Genomic DNA, 15,999 nt, shown 5'->3' with positions numbered 1-15,999 from the left:
ACAACATATAACATACAACAGAACATACAACATATAACATACAACAGAACATACAACATATAACATACAACATATAACAGAACATACAACATATAACATACAACATATAACAGAACATACAACATATAACAGAACATACAACATACAACATGTAACAGACATATAACAGAACATACAACAGAACATACAACATATAACATACAACATACAACAGGACATACAACATATAACACACAACATACAACAGAACATACAACATATAACATACAACATATAACATACAACATACAACGTATAACAGAACATACAACATATAACATACAATACATACATACAGTACATTCATACATTACATACAATACATACATACAGACATACAGTACATACAACATAGAATACATACTTACCATCACCTTGTCACTTTGATCCCTGAAGCCAGTGTCACCTGTAAAAAATATTAAAATAATAAACAAACAATATACTCCCTGATCCGCAGATATCCAATTAAAACGAGTGTCCCACGACGACCTCCCGCAGAGAGCAGCAGCATCAGCTGATGAGACCGCTCTCCAGGGGTCCAGGAATACAATGACAGAAGGTATCCTTCCGCACTGTATTCCTCCGCCACTGTAAAAAATAGTCCCTAGTCTCACTTGTGGCACTGCTGTGTGAGAAAGTTCCCACGCAGCAATGCCATAAAGTGAGACCCTGAACTCAGGTAACCTCAGTGATGCACTGCAGGAGCCATTGTCTCCTGTCAGTGTGTCACTGCAGGTCTATAGAGCAGTGACATCATCCGATGTCACTGTTCTATAGGGGAGATCATCGTGGGACACTCGTTATTAATTGGACTGCGTCGGACAGGGAGTATAAGGTTTATTATTTTTCATTTTTTACAGGCGATTGAGTATGGTAACTATGGTTAAATTAAGCATATTAAAATACTTTTTTCTGGCTGTGTCTTTATTTTTTTTTAACTCTTTCACTAGTCTAGGATTAATAATGGAGAGGTGTCTTATTGACGCCTCTCCATTATTAACCCGGTTTAATGTCCCCTTACAATAGCAAGGTGACATTAACCCCTTATTCCCTCATATCCCACTGCTACACGGGAGTGGGAAGAGAGGGGCTAAGTGCCGGAATTGGCGCATCTCACATATGCGCCATTTCTGGGGCAGCTGGGGGCTGGTATTTGTAGCCGGGGGGGCCAATATCCATGGTCCCTCTCTAGGCTATGAATATCAGCCCACAGCTGTCTGTGTAGCCTTTCTGGCTATAAAATATACGAGGACCCCACGTCAACCGGATTCGGAGGCCGGATTCATCATTTCACATCTCAGTTTCATACATGTTTTGCCAGATCCGTCGCTGTGCGTTTTTTCACCGGACAGAAAAAACTTTCCTCTGTACGTTTTATCCGTCCGCTGGAAACAGTTTTTTTTTATGGATCCGACAAAAAACGGATGAAACGTGTGGCCATCAGGTGCAATCCAGCGCTAATACAACTCTATGAAAAAAAACGGATCCGGCGAAAAAAACGGATCCGTTTTATTCAAAACTCGCCGGATTGTGCCTGACGGCAAAACCCTGATGTGTGAAAGTAGCCTAACTATCCATATATCTATCTACATCTATCTATCTCATTCTATCTATCTACTGTATCTATCTATCTGTCTATCTGTGTGTAATGGAGTGTGGGTTGGGCAAATGTAATAGAGGAGGTTGGACAATACATGATATCACAAATCTTTTTTGTTGTTGTTCAATAATACATCTTTATTTAGCTTTCAAAAACGCATACAAAACCGCATCAAAAAACGTGTTTTCTACCAAGAGGTGCGGATTTAGTGCAGAAAAATCCGCAGGCAAATCTGCAACGTGTGCACATACCCTAATACAGCTTTGAGAGACATCCTGTTCTAGGTAATGTCACTATTGTATCAAATTGCAGCCACTTCAGTGTTCCCTGGGATAAGCTAATGCTTTGGACTTTGTTATACCCTTCTCCTGACTGATCACTTTTAGTGATGAGCGAGTGTACTCGTTGCTGGGGTTTTCCCAAGCACGCTCGGGTGACCTCCGAGTATTTATGACTGGTATGTCACTCTCCATAAGGAGAAACGTTACCCCTTAGACCCCAGTCCAGAGCCTCTCACCTAGCCAAATCAGTTCTCATGCTTCGCACTGACGAGGGCCAACAGCCCGAAACACCGTGTCTGCGAATTGAGATACTGATTTGGCTTTTATCCTAAGTCATATTGCACGACTCGTTAAAGGGTTCATTGTGACTTGTAGGATCGCTACTTCCAATAGGTGGCGCTATAGAGTTAAGTCCTCTTTTTTTCAGCAGAGGCAATTTGCATATGACTGCTCGGAGATTTAGTTTTCATCGTGGCAGCTGAATGATTTACAGCTACAAAATGTATGTGACGCCTGATGGGAGCATAATAGAGATTTTTTTTATTTCCGGATATAGAAAACTATATGAAAAACAAACACCACCCCTCGGACCGTGGTAAGATGCCATGAAAATTCTTTGCTCGCTGTATGTTACATATTTTCCTAATATGTGCTAAAAAGACGCACAACTGTATAACTTTGGAAACAAAAAAATCAAATGTTTTAGGCTTCATTTTACAAATCACTTGATAAAATGAAATTAACATTCATTAAGATAAGAGCTTGACAAGTCTGACAGACCCATAATATGATTATCCTGAGGCCAGTTTATTAATACAGAAGTATAGATTTTGCAAATTGCAATTTGTTTTATTACAGTTGATAAATGTGGGACCAAGGTGTCTTCTTCTGATCTGGGATTGAATTTTTCCATATATTTACAGTATATTCCATGTACATGTATAACTGAAAAGATGGACTACAGTCTCATTTTGTGTTGATGGTAGTCATTAGTCACTGTCTTTGTGTCTCCTTAATCTGCTGGTTCTTCTAAGCAAGGACACGAATAGGTTAATATTAGGTTCTGTTCACAATTTCACATTTCTGTGGCGGACGTGTGATGTGGGCACTCGGTTTTCCTCTGTGGGAGTGCAGCGGGTTTGCGGTACATCTATGCCAGGGCGGGTCTTATTTTCATTGCAATCCCTGACTCTTCCACATGGAATGAAGAGCATGGAGCTTACAACGTAATTCACAGGTGTATTTTTTTCTGGAGTTCAATTAAAAAATCTATTCAGAAATTTTCCGTTGGATGTGAAATGGTTGCAGAAGGCCCCTTCACAAGAATGGGAAGAAGGTTTTGGTAGAAATTTGTGATGAAATCCTCCTAGAGAGCACTACGGGTGGCTGGTGGCTTTATGAGCATCCTACAACTGGGATTGGGGGCTTCACTCTTCCCCAGGGGCACATATGTGATTGCTAGCTCACACTCTATCCTACTGCAATAAAGATCTGAGAAGCTACTCCTTGTCCCAGTCTACCCGCTAATAGACAACTGGTCTTGTTCAGATACCTGTAAGTCACATACATTTTCTATCCATGATTTGCACGGGTATAACACGTACCCATTAACCCCTTCACGACCTTTACATTTTCCATTTTTGTATTTTAATTTTTTGCTCCCCTTTCTCCCAGAGCCATAACTTTGTTTTATTTTTCAATCAATATGGCCATGTGAGGGCTTGTGTTTTATGGGATGAGTTATACTTTTGAAAGTCACCATTGATTTTACCAAGATAGGCAATACCAAGATAGGTTATTACACTTGGGGCTATTTAGTTTGGAAAAACGAAGACTAAGGGGTGATCTTATTTTAATGTATAAATATATGAGGGGACAGTACAAAGACCTTTCTGATGATCTTTTTCCTCATAGACCTGAGACAGGGACAAGGGGGCATCCTCTACGTCTGGAGGAAAGAAGGTTTAATCATAATAACAGACGCGGATTCTTTACTGTAAGAGCAGTGAGACTATGGAACTCTCTGCCATATGATGTTGTAATGAGTGATTCATTACTAAAATTTAAGAGGGGACTGGATATGTTTCTGGAAAAGTATAATATTACAGGGTATATACACTAGATTCCTTGATAGGGCGTTGATCCAGGGAACTAGTCTGATTGCCATATGTGGGGTCGGGAAGGAATTTTTTTCCCCAATGTGGAGCTTACTCTTTCCCACATGTTTTTTTTTTGCCTTCCTCTGGATCAACATGTTAGGGCATGTTAGGTTAGGCTACGGGTTGAACTAGATGGACTTACAGTCTTCCTTCAACCTTAATAACTATGTAACTATATAGTATACTGGAAAATGGGAAAAAAATTCTAAGTGCAGTAAAATTGCAAAAAAAAGTGCAATTCTTCAATTGTTTTTTTTTTTTTTAACATGCTCACTACATGCTAAAACTGAGCTGCCATTATGTTTGTTCAGGTCATTATGAGTTCGCGGATGCTAAACATGTATAGGTTCTGTTTTTACTTAAGTGGTAAAAAAAATCCAAAGATTGTATAAAAAAAAAATAATACATAAAAATGGCGCTGGTGAGGGCTTATTGTTTGCGTGCCGAGCTGACATTATTATTGATACCATTTTTGGGCAGATAAGACGTTTTGGTCGCCTGTTATTGCATTTTATTGCAATGTTGTGGCTACCAAAAAAACGTATTTCTGGTGTTTTATCGATCGGATTAATTTACTTTATATTTTGATAGATCGGGTGATTCTGAACGCAGCAATAGCAAAAGTGTGTATTTTTTATTCACGCTTCAGCCCTGACATGTGTAGCCACTGGCCGGCGTTCATAGGAGATCTGCAATGACAAGCACGGGGGTCTTCTGCAGACTCCCAGTTGTTATGCCAACCCATTGGTGCCCTGCAATCATGTGACAGGGGTGCCGATGGGCGGGGTTTGTTGCGCACGTCCTGTAAGCATGAGCTAAAGGCCAACGATTGTCAGCGGCATTTAACATGTTTATGCAACAGCCGCTAGGGCCGTGGGGTACTCGGAACCGGGTCGGATGGCTCTTAAAGGGGTAGTCACAGCAGCAGTGACCAGGTCCGTGGCCCTGGGCACGCAATAAAAGGGATGAGGCAAATGTTTGCAGAGGATTATTCGTGACGTCACCTGTGGTGTTCGGCTACAGTTGGCCGACGCTGCTTAAGGGGACCACTGGGGCCGGTGGTGTTGCAGCTGAGATGATTTGACCCCCACAGGTGGAGCGGGGGTCTTTGGCAGTCTTTGGAAGCAGTTCAGAATTCCCCTAGCCAGGTGGGGTTGGAAGCGTCCCTACTGCGCTGATCTCTGGGTTCCTGATGCTTGTAGTTATCCTCAAGTCCCTCTCTCAGTCTGCCCACTTAGTTAAACGCTCCCCGCATGGCAGGCAGCTTGACCCTTTTCCAGGTGTCACTCCCTCGTGGGGCCTGTAGTTCCCACACAACCACGGACTCCAGTGTCTGCTCTGTTGCGCTCAATCCTGGGGTGAGTTCAGTCGCAGCTCCACTCCCAGACTCTCCTTACATGCTTCCTTCTCCTTCACTGTCTCACACTGAACTCACTAACCCCACCTCCAGGCCAGAACTTACAGGGAAGCTACCCTAAAACCGGGTTTAGAGCTCCCCCTTCTGGTCTGGAGTCAGGAAAGGTGTTGTATGCCAGCGCACCTGCTAAGGGAATCCCTTCTTGCTTCCAGGCATGGCATCACCCCGTGTGAGGGAGGCAATGCCACTGTGGTAATCGGACTCCTGGGGTGCCACATTATCCCCTAGTGAAATCCAGTACTCCTGGACTGGGGAAACATAAACAGGATAAACAGGGGAACAATTGTAAAAGTTTACAGAATTTTAAAAATATAAAAATTACAAAAACCTAAAAGAACAATAAGAAATTGCCAATTAAGTTCCTGAGGGCAACACTGGTCCATTTGCATTACCCTCTGGACTTTTGTGTTTCCAACCCACCTTTGCTTCGTTCTTGGGCGTCTAGACCTGACTTAATTTGGCTGTTCGGCCACTCCGATGGTTTATATTTACGTCAGGTCGGGGAACTATATACAATGAAGGTCCTGACCACATACAGTCCTGTGGCCCAATTGTCCTTCAACAGGTTATAATGAATATATTTAAAAGTTCTTACAGAGTCTCTGCAGGCTCATACGCTTGGTGGTTGCAATCATATACATTTTTTAATTATTTATATTATTAATACAGTGACATTTTAGTCCCTATACCTGGCTGGGACCTGACCTCTGGTACTACGGGTGGATCTACGCAGTACAGGTATTGATAGCGTCCTGACCGGATTCACTATGCTTGCTACCACTGGTGTAGTGCACTCTCTATTGGCTACGCTGCGGGTTATTCTACGTAGCACAGGTATAACATACCAATCCTTTTGCAGGATCAAGAAGTGCCATAGAAACAATTTAAATATAATAAAACAATTTCTTTATTAGAGTATGCAACAAACTATACTAGTTTAATGGAGTGCGACCCATTCCCCTCTGGGGTCTAGGGTCAAGGGTATTGTTCTGTCTCCGCCATCTAAATTGTTACCTCCATTATCTGTTTGTATAATTTGCAGTTTCTCAGCCAGTATACAGGACTTGATATATTCATACCTTTATCTGTAGTGCTTTGGCTCCCTCTAGCGGTCAGAGATATGTTGACTGTTCTATTTTTCTGCTATGTATTTTTTATGTCTGATCCTCCTTTGCAATGCATTATGGTAGCTCAGCCCACATTTCCCTCCAGTTTTCATTCACTTCCTCTAGTTTGCCTTCCAGGGAAGACGCTTACACTTCATTCCCCTTGCGATTGCATTGCCGGTATGTCTTTATGTTTTTTCTCTAGATATTTCTGCTCTATATTAGCCTAGCTTAACCAGTTGCACTCCTAGTTCAGTTACTAGCCTTCTAAATGTAATGCATAATGTTTATCATGTGTAGTATGTATCGTTCTATACCATGTACTGATTCCATGTATATCATTGTTCACAGTTTCACCGCATCAATATACCAATACGTTTAATAAAGCACAGACTCAACCACAGTCTCCTTATTGGACCCGGTATAGCGGTTTAGCTGACTGGATAGCTACATGAGCCTGCCTCATTTAGTGAGGACAGAACAGTGAAACGGCAGCCATCCAACTAGTGGGATTCAAGTCACCGGCTACTCAGAGACTAAATACAGCTACAGCAATCTCTGCACAGCCAAGCACTTTCCCAAGACACCATGTCTCACAAATCGCATAGAACAAGATCTGTTACTTCCGTTTCCTCAAAGACAACATCCATCATCAGCGCGGTTGCCATTGCCCGCGCAAATGCTGAAGCCGCCAAAATACGAGCGAGCTTTGCTGACCAAGAGATGCAACTTAAATTAGAAAAAGCACGCCTAGATGATGAAGAGAGAAGGTCACGCTTAGAGAGAGCACGCATAGATCATGAGAGAGCCGATCAAGAGAGAAGGATGCAGTTAGAAAAGGCACGTGTGGATGCCGCCTTAGAAAGCCTAGCAGCAAAAAGGGAAGCTGCCGCAGCCCTCGCTGAAGCGGAATCGCTAGAAGCCGCGCAAAGCCCCAAGCTGCATAGCCAAAGCAGTACGTCAAGTCTGGAGTTTCCACTACAAGACACACCACAACGCACATCTCAGTATGTTAATGAACTTCCTGATCCAAACTATAACCCTGAACCAGCACCAGAACGAGAATACGACGTCTCCAGCGAAGTGAGCGAGAGTCACCACGAGGCTCCGCTCCAGGACAGAAACAAACTCGAAAACGTGAGACAAAACGACTCTGCTAATGACTACCTTGCCCCTCACCAGGTAACCAACGTGGATCACCCTGCTGACACACCGTACGTCAGACCGAAGCAATACGACACCGGCTGGCGCCACCCTGAGGACACTAACAGGTATGAACGCACCTCACATCACTATCAGGGCGATCCATCACCAGTGTACTCCACCGACAACCGGTTCACAACAGAATTTGCCAAGTTCTTCACACGACGTGAACTGGTTGCCAAGGGACTCATGAAATTCACTGACCAAGCTGAAGGTTACAGAGCTTGGAAAGCTTCCTTCCAAAATGTCATTAGAGACTTGGGGCTACAACACAGGGAAGAGATAGACCTGTTAGTCAAATACCTGGGAGGAGAGTCAGTCAAACACGCAGTAAGGATCAGAGACATTAATATAAACCGCCCTGAGACCGGCCTCAAAGAGATCTGGAAGAGGCTGGATGAGTGTTACGGCTCAGCAGAAGTAATAGAAAGAGCCTGTAACGCCGCTGGGTTTATACCTCGTTTCTTCGGCGTTACTTTTGCATTTCTCTGCTTTAACCCTTTCTCCTCTCCCCCTAATGTGCAGGGATACTGTTGTCTGTTACCTGTATGGATGCTGCTCAGTTCCCTGCCACCGCTGCGTAGCTGTACATGTGCTGTGATGACTTTGCTCTGCTGCATGGCCACTCGCATGTGCGGTCCCTGGCTGCCGCTTGGAAGCTAGCCTTGGCTTGCGAGGTCCTCTGCAGCTGGTGCATGGCTTCTCACGTGTGTCCAGGCTAGCAGCCGCTGCCAGGTGCCCTTAGCCACAGTTCCTGTGCTGTCAGTGCTATAATGGTTTCTGTTTGTGCTTAGGGTGCGCGCGGCCACACCTACCCTGCTTTTATCAGGGTTTGAGTGTGCACCTGTGTTGCTTCCTCAGCCTATTGCTGAGGAGCAGCTCCTATATAAACTTCCTCTTTGCTACTGGGCGGGGCCAGAGCATTGTATTGTGTTTCTGTGTCTTGCCTTGTGAGGTATCCAGCTCCCGTTCTGTCTGCAGTATGTTCTGGGAGAGCTGATGCCTGTCTCTCGCCTGTTCTGGGGGCCGAGTACCCAGATCCGCCTATCCTGGAGGCTGAATATCCAGTACCTGATCTTGTCTGAACCTTTCTCTGTTATGTTTCTTAAGTCCTATTGTGTCTGGCACCCTGCACCCTGTGACTGAACTTTCCGGGCTCATCTTTCAAAGATGGAGTTCGGTGTTCTTGCTGAGCGCTTACTATTCTGTGCTCAGTCTTCCATGCGGTGCTAACCCTGTCTGGCCCAGTTCCAGTCCAGCGGAGTTAGCACCATCACGCTTGAGTTCCTTCCTAGGTCTGATGTCCGGAGCCTGACGGCCGAAGTTATGAACCTGATTACCTCCGCTACCTGGTCCTGTGCCCTCCGTGTCCCAGCCGATGACCTGGGCTGCCACGCCAGTGTCCAGCCTGTGTCTGATGTCCCTCCGGTGTCTGATGTCCTGATTCCTGGGCTGCCACGCCAGTGTCCCAGCCGATGACCTGGGCTGCCACGCCAGTGTCCCAGATGTCTTTCCGGTATTCCCGATGTCCTTTCGGTGTCCGATGTCCTGATTCCTGGGCTGCCACGCCAGTGTCCCAGCCGATGACCTGGGCTGCCACGCCAGTGTCCCAGATGTCCTGCCTGTGTCCAGATCTTCTGTCTATGTCCAGATGTCCTGTCTGTGTCCAGCTGTCCTGCCTACGTCCAGATCTTCTGTCTGTGTCCAGATGTGTCCTGCCTGTGTCCAGATGTCCTGCCTGTGTCCTGAGGTCCACCCTGAGATGACGGCCTTCTGGATCGGTGTCTGATGTTCTCCTGCTGAGCCTGTGCTACGCCTGAGGCCTGAGAGAGAGGCCGTCCTAGTAAGCCCGTGCCAGATGACCCTGGACTGCATCACCCCGTGATGACACCTGCCTGGTGTCTGATGTTCTCCAGCTGAGCCTGTGCTACGCCTGAGGCCTGAGAGAGAGGCCGTCCTAGTATGCCCGTGCCAGATGACCCGGGACTGCATCAACCCGTGATGACTCCTGCCATTGTCAGACGTCCATCTAAGCCTGTGTTCCTGATGTCCTGCCTGTGTTCCTGATGTCCTGCCTGTGTTCCTGAGGTCCACCCCGAGATGACGTCCTTCTGGGATCGGTGTCTGATGTTCTCCTGCTGAGCCTGTGCTACGTCCTATGCCTGAAAGATTGGCTGTCCTAGTATGCCCGTGCCAGATGACCCTGGACTGCATCAACCCGTGATGACTCCTGCCATCGTCAGACGTCCATCTAAGCCTGTGTTCCTGATGTCCTGCCTGTGTTCCTGATGTCCTGCCTGTGTTCCTGATGTCCTGCCTGTGTTCCTGATGTCCTGCCTGTGTTCCTGATGTCCTGCCTGTGTTCCTGATGTCCTGCCTGTGTTCCTGATGTCCTGCCTGTGTTCCTGATGTCCTGCCTGTGTTCCTGATGTCCTGCCTGTGTTCCTGATGTCCAGCCTGTGATCCTGATGTTCTGCCTGTGTTCCTGATGTCCTGAGGTCCACCCCGAGATGACGTCCTTCTGGGATCGGTGTCTGATGTTCTCCTGCTGAGCCTGTGCTACGTCCTATGCCTGAAAGATTGGCTGTCCTAGTATGCCCGTGCCAGATGACCCTGGACTGCATCAACCCGTGATGACTCCCGCCATTGTCTGACGTCTGAGTCGTGTACCCTTCCTAGACATGTGGAATCGGGATCCTGACATCATTATGTTCTTGTTATGTACTGTGCTATCATTTAAGTAAACTTTGTTTCTTCATACCTGAAGTTGTGCGGTGTAGTCTAGTTCTGCATATCTACATCTTGTTCACATGCTCAGCTGCCACAGTCCCTGCTCGCTACCGTTCCCTAGTCTGGGTAGGTCCAGGTTACTCTGTGGTCCAGTGGGTCCACATTGCGTTCCTTTTTGGGACGCTCGCCCACGTCGTCATGGTCTGGCGACGTGGAGGTGTCGGCTCGGCCACGTTTTGTGGTCGCAGCTGCAACAGAATGCTCTGGCCATGGACTCCGCTAAGCATGTGTGAACTGCAGAACTTTCCCGAGCCCCGTTTGGTCAGCGGATGAGACTGCTCGGAACCCACTTGGTAGTGGACTATATTGCCAAATCCAGCGCTTGGTCAGCGGTTGGATTGTTTGAGCTATGAACTCTGCTGCCATATTGTGAACTGTGGGACTTACCGCCTTACCCAAAAAGAATTTTCTTTGAAACTTTTTTTTTTTGGGTCTTCAGCAGAGGGGGCCTGAGGAGGGGATACTGTAACGCCGCTGGGTTTATACCTCGTTTCTTCGGCGTTACTTTTGCATTTCTCTGCTTTAACCCTTTCTCCTCTCCCCCTAATGTGCAGGGATACTGTTGTCTGTTACCTGTATGGATGCTGCTCAGTTCCCTGCCACCGCTGCGTAGCTGTACATGTGCTGTGATGACTTTGCTCTGCTGCATGGCCACTCGCATGTGCGGTCCCTGGCTGCCGCTTGGAAGCTAGCCTTGGCTTACGAGGTCCTCTGCAGCTGGTGCATGGCTTCTCACGTGTGTCCAGGCTAGCAGCCGCTGCCAGGTGCCCTTAGCCACAGTTCCTGTGCTGTCAGTGCTATAATGGTTTCTGTTTGTGCTTAGGGTGCGCGCGGCCTCACCTACCCTGCTTTTATCAGGGTTTGAGTGTGCACCTGTGTTGCTTCCTCAGCCTATTGCTGAGGAGCAGCTCCTATATAAACTTCCTCTTTGCTACTGGGCGGGGCCAGAGCATTGTATTGTGTTTCTGTGTCTTGCCTTGTGAGGTATCCAGCTCCCGTTCTGTCTGCAGTATGTTCTGGGAGAGCTGATGCCTGTCTCTCGCCTGTTCTGGGGGCCGAGTACCCAGATCCGCCTATCCTGGAGGCCATATATCCAGATCCGTTTGTGTCTTGTTTACCCGCCTGTTCTGGGGGCAGAGTACCCAGATCCGCCTATCCTGGAGGCTGAATATCCAGTACCTGATCTTGTCTGAACCTTTCTCTGTTATGTTTCTTAAGTCCTATTGTGTCTGGCACCCTGCACCCTGTGACTGAACTTTCCGGGCTCATCTTTCAAAGATGGAGTTCGGTGTTCTTGCTGAGCGCTTACTATTCTGTGCTCAGTCTTCCATGCGGTGCTAACCCTGTCTGGCCCAGTTCCAGTCCAGCGGAGTTAGCACCATCACGCTTGAGTTCCTTCCTAGGTCTGATGTCCGGAGCCTGACGGCCGAAGTTATGAACCTGATTACCTCCGCTACCTGGTCCTGTGCCCTCCGTGTCCCAGCCGATGACCTGGGCTGCCACGCCAGTGTCCAGCCTGTGTCTGATGTCCCTCCGGTGTCTGATGTCCTGATTCCTGGGCTGCCACGCCAGTGTCCCAGCCGATGACCTGGGCTGCCACGCCAGTGTCCCAGATGTCTTTCCGGTATTCCCGATGTCCTTTCGGTGTCCGATGTCCTGATTCCTGGGCTGCCACGCCAGTGTCCCAGCCGATGACCTGGGCTGCCACGCCAGTGTCCCAGATGTCCTGTCTGTGTCCAGCTGTCCTGCCTACGTCCAGATCTTCTGTCTGTGTCCAGATGTGTCCTGCCTGTGTCCAGATGTCCTGCCTGTGTCCTGAGGTCCACCCTGAGATGACGTCCTTCTGGATCGGTGTCTGATGTTCTCCTGCTGAGCCTGTGCTACGCCTGAGGCCTGAGAGAGAGGCCGTCCTAGTAAGCCCGTGCCAGATGACCCTGGACTGCATCACCCCGTGATGACACCTGCCTGGTGTCTGATGTTCTCCAGCTGAGCCTGTGCTACGCCTGAGGCCTGAGAGAGAGGCCGTCCTAGTATGCCCGTGCCAGATGACCCGGGACTGCATCAACCCGTGATGACTCCTGCCATTGTCAGACGTCCATCTAAGCCTGTGTTCCTGATGTCCTGCCTGTGTTCCTGATGTCCTGCCTGTGTTCCTGAGGTCCACCCCGAGATGACGTCCTTCTGGGATCGGTGTCTGATGTTCTCCTGCTGAGCCTGTGCTACGTCCTATGCCTGAAAGATTGGCTGTCCTAGTATGCCCGTGCCAGATGACCCTGGACTGCATCAACCCGTGATGACTCCTGCCATCGTCAGACGTCCATCTAAGCCTGTGTTCCTGATGTCCTGCCTGTGTTCCTGATGTCCTGCCTGTGTTCCTGATGTCCTGCCTGTGTTCCTGATGTCCTGCCTGTGTTCCTGATGTCCTGCCTGTGTTCCTGATGTCCTGCCTGTGTTCCTGATGTCCTGCCTGTGTTCCTGATGTCCTGCCTGTGTTCCTGATGTCCTGCCTGTGTTCCTGATGTCCTGCCTGTGTTCCTGATGTCCTGCCTGTGTTCCTGATGTCCTGCCTGTGTTCCTGATGTCCTGCCTGTGTTCCTGATGTCCTGCCTGTGTTCCTGATGTCCTGCCTGTGTTCCTGATGTCCTGCCTGTGTTCCTGATGTCCTGCCTGTGTTCCTGATGTTCTGCCTGTGTTCCTGATGTCCTGAGGTCCACCCCGAGATGACGTCCTTCTGGGATCGGTGTCTGATGTTCTCCTGCTGAGCCTGTGCTACGTCCTATGCCTGAAAGATTGGCTGTCCTAGTATGCCCGTGCCAGATGACCCTGGACTGCATCAACCCGTGATGACTCCCGCCATTGTCTGACGTCTGAGTCGTGTACCCTTCCTAGACATGTGGAATCGGGATCCTGACATCATTATGTTCTTGTTATGTACTGTGCTATCATTTAAGTAAACTTTGTTTCTTCATACCTGAAGTTGTGCGGTGTAGTCTAGTTCTGCATATCTACATCTTGTTCACATGCTCAGCTGCCACAGTCCCTGCTCGCTACCGTTCCCTAGTCTGGGTAGGTCCAGGTTACTCTGTGGTCCAGTGGGTCCACATTGCGTTCCTTTTTGGGACGCTCGCCCACGTCGTCATGGTCTGGCGACGTGGAGGTGTCGGCTCGGCCACGTTTTGTGGTCGCAGCTGCAACAGAGCCTTGTTCAAAAGAATCGATGACTTTCCTAAAATTTCTAACAAAGGTCTCCAGAAACTTAGAGAGCTAAGCGACCTACTAAAGGAAGTTCAAGTTGCCAAATACGAGGACGACCTACAGGGACTTGCATTTCTCAACACAGCCAGAGGTGTTAACCCTATAGTCCAGAAGTTGCCCTACAATCTACAGGAGAGGTGGCTCACACATGGTTCCACGTACAAATACAAACACAGTGTTCCATTTCCCCCCTTCTCCGTTTTTGTAGACTTTATACACCAACAAGCGAGAATTAGAAACGATCCCAGCTTTGACTTTGCAATGCCATATGCCACACCGTCACCACCTGCAAATCCACGCAGAACATCTGTGGCAGTACACAAGACTTATGTTTCTTCTCCAGGTTCTAATTACAGGTCTGCTGGCTGCTCCCAATCAGAGACAAAGGTGCAGGACCCTGACAAGCAGTGCCCACTACATCAGAAGCCTCATCCTCTCCTGAAATGCAGAGCCTTCAGAGGAAAATCTATGCCAGACCGCAGAAGCTTCCTGAAAGAGAACGGTATCTGCTACAAGTGCTGCTCGTCCACAACTCATCTCGCCAAGGACTGCAAGGTCAGTGTAAAATGCACAGAATGTGGCACCACAGACCATAACACTGCTCTACACCCTGGCCCAGCTCCATGGAGTGCACAAAACACGCCAGCTGACAGTGAGCATGGCGGGGAGGAAAGGAACACTGATACAGCTATGCCAGAGATCACTTCACAATGTACCGAGGTCTGCAAAGGGACAATAGACAGTAGGTCCTGTTCAAAAATATGCCTCGTCAGAGTATACCCAAAAGGCCATAGAGACCAGGCTGTAAGACTGTATGCTATCTTGGATGATCAAAGTAATCGATCCTTGGCTAGATCAACTTTCTTTGACCTATTCAACATCAAAGGGCCAAGCACTCCCTACTCATTAAAGACATGTGCAGGTACTGTGACAACAGCAGGCAGGAAAGCTACAGACTACCAAATCGAGTCATTAGACGGACAATTCTGCCTACCACTACCTACGATCATCGAATGTAACCAGATCCCAGACAACAGATCTGAAATCCCTACGCCAGATGTAGCAATCCATCACGCTCACTTAAAGCAAATAGCACACCTTATACCGCAACTCGACCATCAGGCCCAGATAATTCTGCTGTTGGGGAGAGATATCCTGCAGGTTCATAAAGTGAGACGTCATATCAATGGACTCCACAATGCTCCCTATGCCCAAAGGCTAGACCTAGGATGGGTCATAATTGGCAACGTATGCTTGGGACACATGCACGCCCCATCTTCTGTGACAAGCATGCTGACAAATACATTGGAGAAAGGACGACCATCTCTGTTTCAACCTTGTAACAATGAGTTCCATGTCAGGGAACTGCCACACAGCATCCAACTGCCCAATCATTTAATAGACTTTACTCACGACAGCAGTATAGTGTCGGGAAGCTATGAGGATCAGTTAGGGTGCACAGTCTTCCAGAGAACTAAACAGGACAACCAAGTGGCAATGTCGGTAGAGGACAAGTTGTTCTTAGAGGTAATGGACAAGGGACTCGTTAAAGATGAGACCAACAGCTGGGTCGCACCTCTTCCCTTCAAAACCCACAGACCACGTCTACCGAACAACAAAAATCAGGAATTACAACGTTTCTCCTCTCTCAAACGTAATCTGCAAAAGAAACCAGAGATGAAAGATCACTTTTTCTCCTTCATGTCAAAGATTTTTGAAAACTGTCACGCAGAACTAGCTCCCACTCTCAAAGACTCTGAAGAATGCTGGTTCCTACCCATGTTCGGAGTATACCACCCTAAGAAACCAGGCCAGATTAGAGTCGTGTTCGATTCCAGTGCCAAATTTAATGATGTCTCCCTAAATGACGTTCTACTAACAGGACCAGACCTCAATAACAAACTGCTGGGAGTACTTATGCGCTTCTGTAAGGATTCCATTGCCTTCATCGCTGACATCCAGCAAATGTTCCATTGTTTCCTTGTGAGAGAGAGAGACAGGAACTTCCTAAGATTCTTCTGGTACAGAGACAATGATCCTACTAAAGAAGTCACAGAGTACCGCATGAGAGTGCACATCTTCGGCAACAGTCCTTCCCCTGCCATCGCCATTTACGGACTCAAAAGGTCAGCTCAGGAAGGAGAAGCAG

General features: G+C 47.7%; 1 long non-coding RNA gene across 1 annotated transcript; it reads left to right on the top strand.

The window, feature by feature from the left end:
• Positions 1–8,245: 8,245 nt before the first annotated feature.
• LOC143792963 (uncharacterized) lies at positions 8,246–10,565 on the top strand. The gene is made up of 2 exons (XR_013220010.1): positions 8,246–9,555; positions 9,894–10,565. It is a non-coding gene; the product is annotated as an uncharacterized LOC143792963 (long non-coding RNA).
• The last annotated feature ends 5,434 nt before the right edge of the window (positions 10,566–15,999 follow it).

The sequence above is a fragment of the Ranitomeya variabilis genome, chromosome 1 (assembly GCF_051348905.1).
Source record: "Ranitomeya variabilis isolate aRanVar5 chromosome 1, aRanVar5.hap1, whole genome shotgun sequence".
NCBI classification, from domain to species: Eukaryota; Metazoa; Chordata; class Amphibia; order Anura; family Dendrobatidae; genus Ranitomeya; species Ranitomeya variabilis.
This window is presented reverse-complemented; position numbering and strand designations above follow the sequence as displayed.